The following is a 10,512-nucleotide window of genomic DNA, read 5'->3' on the forward strand; positions in this document are numbered from 1 at the left end:
CTCAGAATCCTAGAATTTGTTCAGTGCAGCCCAGGTGGGTGAGAAGGGGAAATGTTCAGAACAACAACATGGTGTTTTAACCAGTGGAGGCTGGGACACGTGGGAGAAGTCCTGACCCAGTCAGTCAGATCAACTAGTCCATGAGGCTCTCCCCCACTCGTGTCTCCCCGGCGTCCCTGTTGGGACTGATGGACCTCTCTTCCTTTGGTCTGCAAGCCACGTGGTAAGATGTAAAAGCTATGGACCAAAACCAGTGCTGCTATTTCTTAGCAATGTGACTCTGAAAAAAAAAGTTACTAAACATCTTATGTCTCTTCCTTAAAATGTACTTTCAAATATCAAATTGAAGAAGATATACAATTAATTTGGTAGGTCTTGAGAAGATAAATAATTACAATCTCTTCTTATTGGCATTGAATTGGTTTTTCAAACCAGAGCATATCAGGCTAAGAAAGAAGGACATTTATAGGAACAACTCGTGGAGACTGGGATGGGACATGAGCAATTCTCTTTGGATCATTATTCTTCACTTGTGAAAAATCTGAAGCCCAGGATGCCAAATACACTACACAGGATGGGACTGTTAACAACGACAGTACGTCCTGGTGTTGCATTTCCCAGCCCACACTGTGAGACCTGTCAACAGGTTCCTCGGGAGGAAGAAGGGACTCTGAATTCAGACTCACTTGGATCAAAGGTACAGCATTAATTATAGGCACTATAGCATAGTAGCTATAACTAATAAATACTGGACTGTATATTTAAAATTTACTAAGAGGGGACAGCTTATTTTAAGTGTTTCTACCACAGTCAACCCCCCCCCAATACATACACAGAATAATAATAAGGGGGGTGGGAAGAAACTTTAGAAGGCAGTAGATGTGTTCGTAGCCTTGATGATGATTATAGTCCCATGGGTGTATACTTATTCCCAAACTCATCAAGTTGTACACATTAAATATGTTCAGCTTTTTACATATCAAATGTTCATCAATAAAGTGGTCAATAAATTATTTGGGAAATGTTTCTACCCAATTTCCTTACTTGGGAGTCAAAGGATCATTAGCTTATGAAAGATTGTGGAAATGGCCAGTAAAAAAACAAAACAAAACAAAACAAAACAAAACAAAACTTAGCCTTGTAATTAAAGAATCCTATGTTAAGACTAGGTAGGATTTATCCCAGGAAAACAGAAGAGATCAACATAAGAAACGTATAAGTATAAACTACTCGCCAATATGTTACAGTAGAAAAATCATACCCATTAATTCTGAAAAGAAATTTGGAATTCACAAGCCATTCTTATTAAGGCATTATATAAGGTAGGAATAAAAAGAGGCATTTTAAACATAACAAATGTAACATACTTAAATAACAACATGCTATAACAAATAGCAAAATAAGATGTTTTATATTAAAAAGAAGAAGTAGACTGAGATGGTTGCTGTCATCATTAATTTTTACATTTCCTTGGGGGTTTTGCCATATACAATGGGACAGGACAACAAAATGAATTAACTGATATGAACACTAAAAAAGAAGAAAATGCTGTCTCTTTTTACCAATAAAACCCCAAAAGACTCTGATCCAAACCACTAAAATAATTTTCAAAAAGTCAATGGGTATAAGACAAAGTAAATACATCAAGACATTTTCTTTCAGTAAACAGTAAGTAGCATGTAGACATGGAAATGAGAAATTCAGTTCACTTAAAATGGCAGAAAAATCTATAAAGTGCTAAGAAATAAATTTAACAAGACAAGCACATTACCCATGTGGAAATAACTATAAACTGTTATTGAAAAACAAAAACAAGAGCTTAGTGAAAGGAAAGGCCCATCATGGTCTTCAAGGGTGAGACAATTCAGAAGGGTACAATGATGATATCAATTTAATGCAATTATAACCAGAATTCCTGCTTCTCGAAATTGGAGAAAATCATCCTAAAGTGAATATGGAGGAATAAATGTCCAGGAACGACTGAGGCAACTGAAAGAGAACAGAGAGGGGGCACCAACTGCCTCGTCAGATGCCAGCACCCCCAAGGGTAAGTGTCATCAAACCAAAGTGGTGTTGGAGTAAGAACAAACATTTCTAAATAGACTAAGTCATTCAGAGGTGGAACATACTGTGTGTATAAGATGTTAAATATTCATTTCAATTCGGAAGAAAAATAATGGAATGCTTCAGAAATAGGGTCAGTTGGCTCTTCACCTAGAAAAAGAAATGGATCCCCATACAGCATCATGCTCAAAAGCCAATTTCAGATAAAGATTTAAATGGGGAAAAATTAAAAATTCCATCAAAAATGTCTTAGAAACTACAGGTAAAATGGAATCTGACCAAATCTTATGATCTAAAAGCTATAAAATAATGAAATAACCAGCGGCGCCTGTGGCTCAAAGGAGTAGGGCGCTGGCCCCATATGCCAGAGGTGGCGGGTTCAAACCTGGCCCTGGCCAAAAACTGCAAAATAAAAAAAAAAATAATAATAATAATGAAATAACTACTATCACAAAAATAAAAAAAAATAGGTTAAAAGATGCTGTGCACAAAGTAAATAGACACACCGCACATTTGAGTGGAAAGGGTTGGTAACACACAGTGAAGGACTGACTTCCATACTAAACAAAATGATTAAAACTTCTAATCTGGGAAGGCAGCCTGCCTTCCTTCCTTCCTTCCTTTCTTTCTTCAGAATGTCACGCTCTTCTCTTGCTCCTTCTCTTTCTTATTTTCCATCATCCTCTCTCTCACTCCCTGCTCTCTGCTCTCTTCCTCCTCTTTCTCTTCTCTTCCCCCACTCTTCCCTCTCTCTAATATAAAATAAACTTAGACTTTTTTTTTAGCAGTTTTTGGCCGGGGTTGAGTTTGAACCCACCACATCCAGCATATGGGGCCAGCGCCCTATCCCTTTGATTCACAGGTGGCACCTAAACTTATACTTTAAAAATAAAAATTGTTAAAAGCAGAAAAAATATACAAGTAGATAACCCATAGACATGCAAATGGAAGCATCAAGTTTATAACTTAAAAGATGGCCACATCCACTTCAGGAAAATGCAAATCATGAGAAATAAAACTTATTACTTCATATCTATCAGAACAACAAAGCTGTTTTTAAACTATCAAAATGAAAGCTTCCCTGGAGGAATGAAAGCTCACCGGAATGAAAGCTCCCCTGGAAGAGTGGTACTTTTTGTCACTTTCGTTCACTGAAAGTGAATGAATCTAACACAGATTCTGAAAAAAAATACTGGGTGCTCCTTCAACATTTGTGAAATGAACCCCGGGCATAGCTAACGATTTCCCAGCACTCATTATGTGCCAGGTACTAATTGCTCTGCAGGTGGTAATTCACGTAACCTTCCCAATTCTAGTATGACATCAGGGTTGGGTTGCTATTCCCACTTCACAAATCTGGAATCTGAGGTACAGGGTGGCATAGCCAGTTAGTGGCAGGGCTCAGAATTGAGTCCAGGCCATCTGGCTCTCGACTGGACCTAGTCAGGACATGTTGCCTCTCCCCACATTCACAATGTTGGTTAAGGTGTGGAGAAAAAGTATAGCCTTAAAATGGAAAGCAATCTGGCAGAGATTACACTCCTAAAATAAAAATACCACAGAGTTAGTATATGTGCGAGGACACCCATCAACCCATTAGTCAAAGTGGAAAAAAAAAAAAAAAGAAGAGGAAATAGCTGAGTAATTTGTGGGAAGTACCACAGAATAGAGTGCTACTATGAAAACAGAAACATTTTAATTTGGATTAATGCCAATAATGAGCACTTGTTAAAAAGTAAAAAGCAAAAAAAGCAAATTCAGAGATATAAATAAAATTTTATTTATTTATTTATTTATTTGAGATAGAGTCTCACTATATTGCCCTTGATAGAGCACCATGGCATCACAGCTCACAGCAATCTCCAACTCTTGGGCTTAAGTGATTCTCTTGCCTCAGCCTCCCAAATAGCTGGGACAATAGGCTCCACCACAACATCCCAATTATTTTTTTGTTGTTGTTGTAGTTGTCATTGCTGTTTGGCAGGCCTGGGCTAGTTTTGAACCTGCCAGCCCTGGTGTATATGGCTGGCTACCTAGCCACTGAGCTACAGGCACCGAGCTTAAATATAATTTTTGGTAAAAGAAATTGACAAAAAATATGTGTGTGTGTGTGTGTGTGTGTGTGTGTCTTCATATAATTAAATTAGCATGGAAACACTTTTAGGTTGTTGTCCTGGGTATCCAGGGGATTAGAGCTGAATACTGATGTGAGTGGAGTAAAAAGAGTAGAAACAAAGTAAAAATGGGAAAAATAAAAACTATATTTTTAAAAGTATATATGAACTCACTTACGCACTTGTGTGAAATTACGTATGAGAAAATAAATTTAAAGTATCTATTCAAATTTTTTGCCTCCCTTTGTATTAATTGGGTTTATTTTTGAGTTGTAAAAATTGCTTATACATTCTGGATACAAGTCTTTTACTAAATGTGTTCTTTGAAAATATCTCCTCATCTGTGGCTTGGCTTTTAATTTTATTAATGCTGCATTTTGAAGGGCAAATGATTTAAATTTTGATGAATTTTAAATGATCACTTTTTCTTTTTTATATTCAAGTACTTTTTATGAGTTGAGTAAGATATATTTGCTAACTCTTACCCTCAGAGGTCACAAAGATTTTCACCTGTGTTTTCTTATAAAGGTATTATAGTTTTCCCTTTTATGTTTACAACCACAATTCATTGCTAGTCAATGAATGACTAGCACTTGGTTAGTCTTTAGTCATCAGGGAAATGGATATTAATTAACACCACAGTAAGATACCACTAAAAATCAGGTAGAACAGCTAAAATTAAAAAACCGAGAACACACGTGTTAGCAAGGAGGTTTAGTAATTATAACTCTCATACATTATTGGTGGGAATGTAAAATATTACAACCACTTTGGAAAACAATTTGATGGTTTCTTATAAATTTATCGTGACCTGCTTAGCACATATTCCAACAATTCTACTTCTAATTATTTACATAAAAGAAATGCAACATAGGTTCACACAAAGACTAGTTAGTAAATCTTCATACAACTTTAATCATAATAGCTCCAAACTAAAACTATCTCATCAACAGGTAAATGGGTTAAAGAAAAAAAAAAAAAAAAACTATAGTACATCTATAATACTATGCAATACTTCTTTTTTTTTTTTTTTTAATTTGGGCTAGTATAAGAGCACGTGTGATTAGGTTATGTTATTTGCTTTTGTTAGAAAATGTCCAAGTTGTATTTCAGACCTTCACCCGGAGCTGTTCCATATACCCCTACATTGTACCTATGAGGTGGGAGCTTACTGACCTCTGTCCCACTTCCCCACTCCCTCTTTTAAAATTTAATTGTGTTTTTCCTCTTCCATAAGCCTGTAATTATTCATCTACTAATTTCAAATTAGTATTGAGCACATCAGATTCTTGCTTTTCCATTCTTGAGATTCTTTACTAAGGAGTCTGTTCTTCACCCCCATCCAGGTCAAATGGTATAAAGTCTCCCTCTTTTAATGGCTGAATAGTATTCTACAGTATACACGTACCACATTTTATTAATCCATTCATAGGTTGATGGGCACTTGGGTTGTTTCCACACCTTTGCAATCGTGAATTGAGCTGTGATAAACATGCAAGTGCCAATGTCCTTCTGGTAAAATGATTTTTTTTTGGTTCTCAGACCTAGTAATGAAATTGCAGGATCAAATGGAAGGTCTACTTTGAACTCTTTGAGCATTCTCCATACTTGTTTTCAAAAAGGTTGTACTGCGTTTGCAATCCCACCAACAATGGTAAGTGTTCCCTTCTCTCCATACCCTGGCCAGCACCTGCAGCTTGTGGTGTGCGCTGTCCTTACTGGAGTTCGGTGACATCTCAGGGTAGTTTTCTTTTGCATTTCTCTGATGACTGAGATGATAAGCATTTGTTCATGTGTTTGTTGATCATTCTTCTGTCTTCTGGGAGAAGGTTCTGTTCTTGCCCAGTGATTAATTGGGTTGTTTGCGCTTTTCTTATTGATTAGCCCTTTGTCAGATTCACAATATGTGAATATCTTCTCCCATTCTGAAGGTTGTCGATTTGGTTATTGTGTCCTTAGCTGTATAGAGTTTTAAGGTTTGACAAGGTCCTATTTATTTATTTTTGATGTTACTACAGTTCCCAGTGGGGCCTTCTTCATAAAAATCTTTCTCCAAGCCTATATTAGTAAGTGTCCCAGGCTTCCTTCTAAAGTTTTTATCATTTTGAGTTTTTTCTTTTTTTTTTTTTTTTAGAGACAGAGTCTCATTTTTTTGCCCTTGGTAGAGTGCCATGATGTCACAGCTCACAGCAACCTCCAGCTCCTGAGCTTAGGCGATTCTCTTGCCTCAGCCTCCTTAGTAGCTGGGACTATAGACGCCTGCCACAATGCCTGGCTATTTTTTGTTGCAGTTTGGCTGGGACCAGGTTTGAACCCACCACCCTCTGTATATGGGGCTGCCTCCCTACTCACTTTAAATCTTTTATCCAGTGTGAGTTAATTTTTAAGTGGTGAGGTGCAGGTCTAGTTTCAGTCTTTTACATGTGCCTAACCAGTTATCCCAGTACCATTTATTAAGTAGGGATTCTTTTCCCCAGTGTATTGTATGCTTTTGTTTGGTTTTTCAAAGATCAGATGGCAACATTAGGCTGGTTTCATTTCTAGGTTTTCTATCCCATTCCATAGATCTATAGTAATTTTTTTTTGCCAATATCATGCTGTTTTGATCACTGTAGACTGTGATCACTGTATAACCAGAAGTCTGGTAACTTGATGCCTCCATATTTGCTTTTATTTCCTAGAATTGTGTTGGCTATTCAGCATTTCTTCTGGTTACATATGAATTGAATTAATTTTTCAAGCAAAAATCAACAACTTAATGAATCATCTCAAGGAACTGGAAAAAAAAGAGTAATCCAATGCCAAACTTAGCAGAAGAAAAGAAATAATCAAAATTAGGTCAGAAGTAAATGAAATTGAGAACAAAGGAATGATTCAGAATAATGATACAAAAAGTTGGTTGTTTACAAAGATAAATAAAATTGATAAACCTTTGACTAGATTAACTAGAAGAGAAACAAGATCTCTAATTACCTCAATCAGAAATAAAAAAAGGAAAATAACAACAGATACCACGGAAATATGCAATTCTTTTAAGAACGTGAACTACTGATTTATTCCATTTAAGTGAAATGAAAGCCAGTAGAGTAACATAGGGCAAGCCTGGGGGGGGGGGGCGGTAGGGGAAGCGACTGCAAAGTTCCTAGGATATATCACTTTTTTAAAAATGTACTCCTAAAATGGGTCTTTCCTATTTTAGGTAAATTATATTTCAATAAGCTTTAAAAATAAGAAAATAATTGAACTTATAAAAGAAAATATACAAATAAAATAAAGCTCCTAATGAAGATTCTTTGCCACCAAAAGTACGCGTAGTGTGCGCTGGTGTCTGGGCTTCTCTGATTCTTGCCAAACTGCTTGTAAATGTTAAAGACTAAATTCCTTTCCAAATAGATTGAAAGAAACCGATGCAATTATTTTTAAAAGGAGAATCCTCTACTCTTCCAAAATTTTAGATCCATTTATTTCTTGCTCTTTTCTTATAAACTGCCAATGTTCATCTTTAAAAATTGCAAGTTTGTATTTCTTAAGCTAATATTCCTTGTAAATAGAGGGCCTAATTTTGGCTCTCACAGACAACTATTGATCATTGCTGCACAATCTCTAACATGTTTTAATAAAATCTGTGAGGCACAGGTAATAATTTATAAAGAATATACAAGACTGTCCTAGCCTTTGACTCTTTGAACAGCTTCCTATTGCCAGTTAAGCCATGGACCTCAGTGCTGAGCCCTCTAGGCTGCGGCTGCAGATAGAGTGAGGTCAAATAATGATCCCAGAGCTGCACATTCAAGTCCCTTGAGGAGCCTTTTAAAATACAGTTTCCCAGACCCCACCTTAGTGTCTAGGGATGACGCCTGGATACTGATATTTCTTAGAAGCTGTAACAAGATCATTCAGATGTACAGTCGGGATTGGAAATCGCCATTTTAAAGGGAGAAAAAGGAAGACATGTCATTTGACAGCTTTTTAAAAAACTATGCTAGTGACATGGACCATTTTTAAAAGAGCAGGAAATGAGACCACCTGGGCAACGTAGCAAGATCCCTTCTTAGAGCAAAACAAAACAAACAAAAAATAAGGAACATGTACCTGGCATTGAGAAGAAAAAGATAAGCATTTTAACAATTGAATTAAAAAATTAAATGTGTTTAACTCAGAATTTCCTCTTCCAACTTGACTGAAAGAGGATCTTAGGTTTGCTATGAAAAACTTTTTAAATCATTCAACTGTTTTCAAAAGAAGTTCAAAGCACGGTAAATGTATTGTTTTCTTTACTTTTTTTTTTTTTTTTTTTTTTTTTTTGATCAACATAATGTAAGTGTCCCTGGAAGTTTCAGATAGGTTCAAGTATGCATGAGGTATAAAAGCCTGAAAACCAGTGACCCATACACTGACGGTGCACCCTGAAACATGACCTCAGAATTGTGACTGAGTGTGACACAGTCACCCCAGTTTCTTGATCTGTTATTTGTCTCTTTCCACTGTTATATCTCCACTTCTCTAGTTGCACAGTCAGTGGCTTATCATTTATTTGTTTCACCTGCCTTATGTATTTCTACCATTCAACCATCCTATCCCTTTTCTGGCAATATGACTGCCTGTCCTGATATGCTTCCTTCAAAAACTGGTCTACACTTCTCTTCCAGGGAGCCTTCCCTGCTCCATGCTGCCTTGAGCCTCACTACTCAAAGTGTGATCAGCACCATGCCTCTAAGCTGGTGGGAAATGCTGAATCTCAGGTCATGCTCCAGACACACCCTGCCGCAATCTGCCTTATATCAAGCTCCTCAGGTGATCCAGAGCTCACTGAAGTGCTTTCCCATAACTCTCTGAAACCTCCCAGGAAGGGCAAGACCACCGGTCTCTCCTTAAACCACAGGCCTGGTATTTGGTCTGTGCTGTGCTTTGTAAGATGTCAACTATGGAGGCAATTTGTTGTTCATTCTTTCATGTTCTTTCCAGGTTCAAATGGCAACGAGCTGAACTGTGGCTTCTCCTGCTTTTGTTTCTTCCTCCTCCCCTGAAGTACTGGTACCCGTTATGCCACACCGGCACGGAGGGGAAGACTGCTGGGAAACCGTGTTTCATCGTAGTTGCACTGTCTCTGCTCCATCTGGCTGTCCCAGAAAAATTACTGACAACATGGGTGGAAAGATGATTGAATGGCAAGCATGCCTTACAAATTAGAAATAGTAAATTGCTCCAGAGAGATTTAAAGTTCCATCTCTTTTAAAACCATTTGCTTATATTTTAAGGGTAATAAAAACCTAGAGATTTTCCTTTCCTCTCTCTGGAGAGGATTTGTTTACATTCCAGAGAAGCAAAGTCTCTCTCTCTCTCTCTCTCTCCCCACTCCCAGCAGGCCAGGTGGACCATGTGTGCCAACCATGTTATATAAGTTTCAAGAGTCATAATATTGGGCCCCTTGCCTATAAAGCAGCCACTGCACGTGGGGGACATTTGGTTTTCATTGTGTCCTCGTCCACAAGGAGTCGAGGTATGGGGAACTATGTCGCCAAGATCTGAAAAAGACCTCCTTCTGTTCCAGAGTCCTTGTGTTTCCTATCAGGAAAAAAATTAAAAGTATAAAGAGATAAAACACTCTTCTAAATTTTCTCCTGATTATCTTAATACATGCTCATATTTAAAATCTCTAAAATAAAAGTTGAAAATCATGAAAACACTGTAAACATTTGATGTATTTCTGGGAGAGAGAGAGATTGAGAAAGACACACAAAAGAGGGAAAACAGAGGGAAAGGAACTTTAAGATTGTGCTAATAGTCTTTTCTGTGGCATTATATTCTGAGCTATTTTCTCTGTTGCTTCATACTCTTTGAAAATTGGCATTTAATAATAGAATGATTCTATTCGTTAGATTTCCTTTGGTTTATTGAAACACTCACTTATCACCAGACATTCGAGTCTTTTCAAGTTTCACTTATAAATATTGTTTCTTAAGTATATCCTTAATTTACATCTCTGATTAAATCAAATTCTCAGGGTACAATCACAGAGGTTCTGAATCAAATGGCCTGAACTTCTCAAAGAGTCTGGAACAGCACTGATATCACCAAGTTATTTGGCAGGTTTGGGGAGAGGTTACTCTTTTATTTTAAAAGATTCTACCCATTCTTTGATAACCAACAGATGAAACTTGCATGTCAAGAATATACAGAGCAGAGTGAACTGATTTTTCCTGGCTATCAACAAACTTCAAGAACCTCAGAGGCTATATCCCTAGAGAAAAATAGAGTTTTCTTTGTTTGCTTGTTTTCTTTGCATTTTTTGTTGCCCTTTGTGTTCAGCTCAGTATGTAATCACAATTATACA

Source organism: Otolemur garnettii, unplaced genomic scaffold (assembly GCF_000181295.1).
Source record: "Otolemur garnettii isolate 467f Iridium unplaced genomic scaffold, OtoGar3 scaffold00045, whole genome shotgun sequence".
Lineage (NCBI taxonomy): Eukaryota > Metazoa > Chordata > Mammalia > Primates > Galagidae > Otolemur > Otolemur garnettii.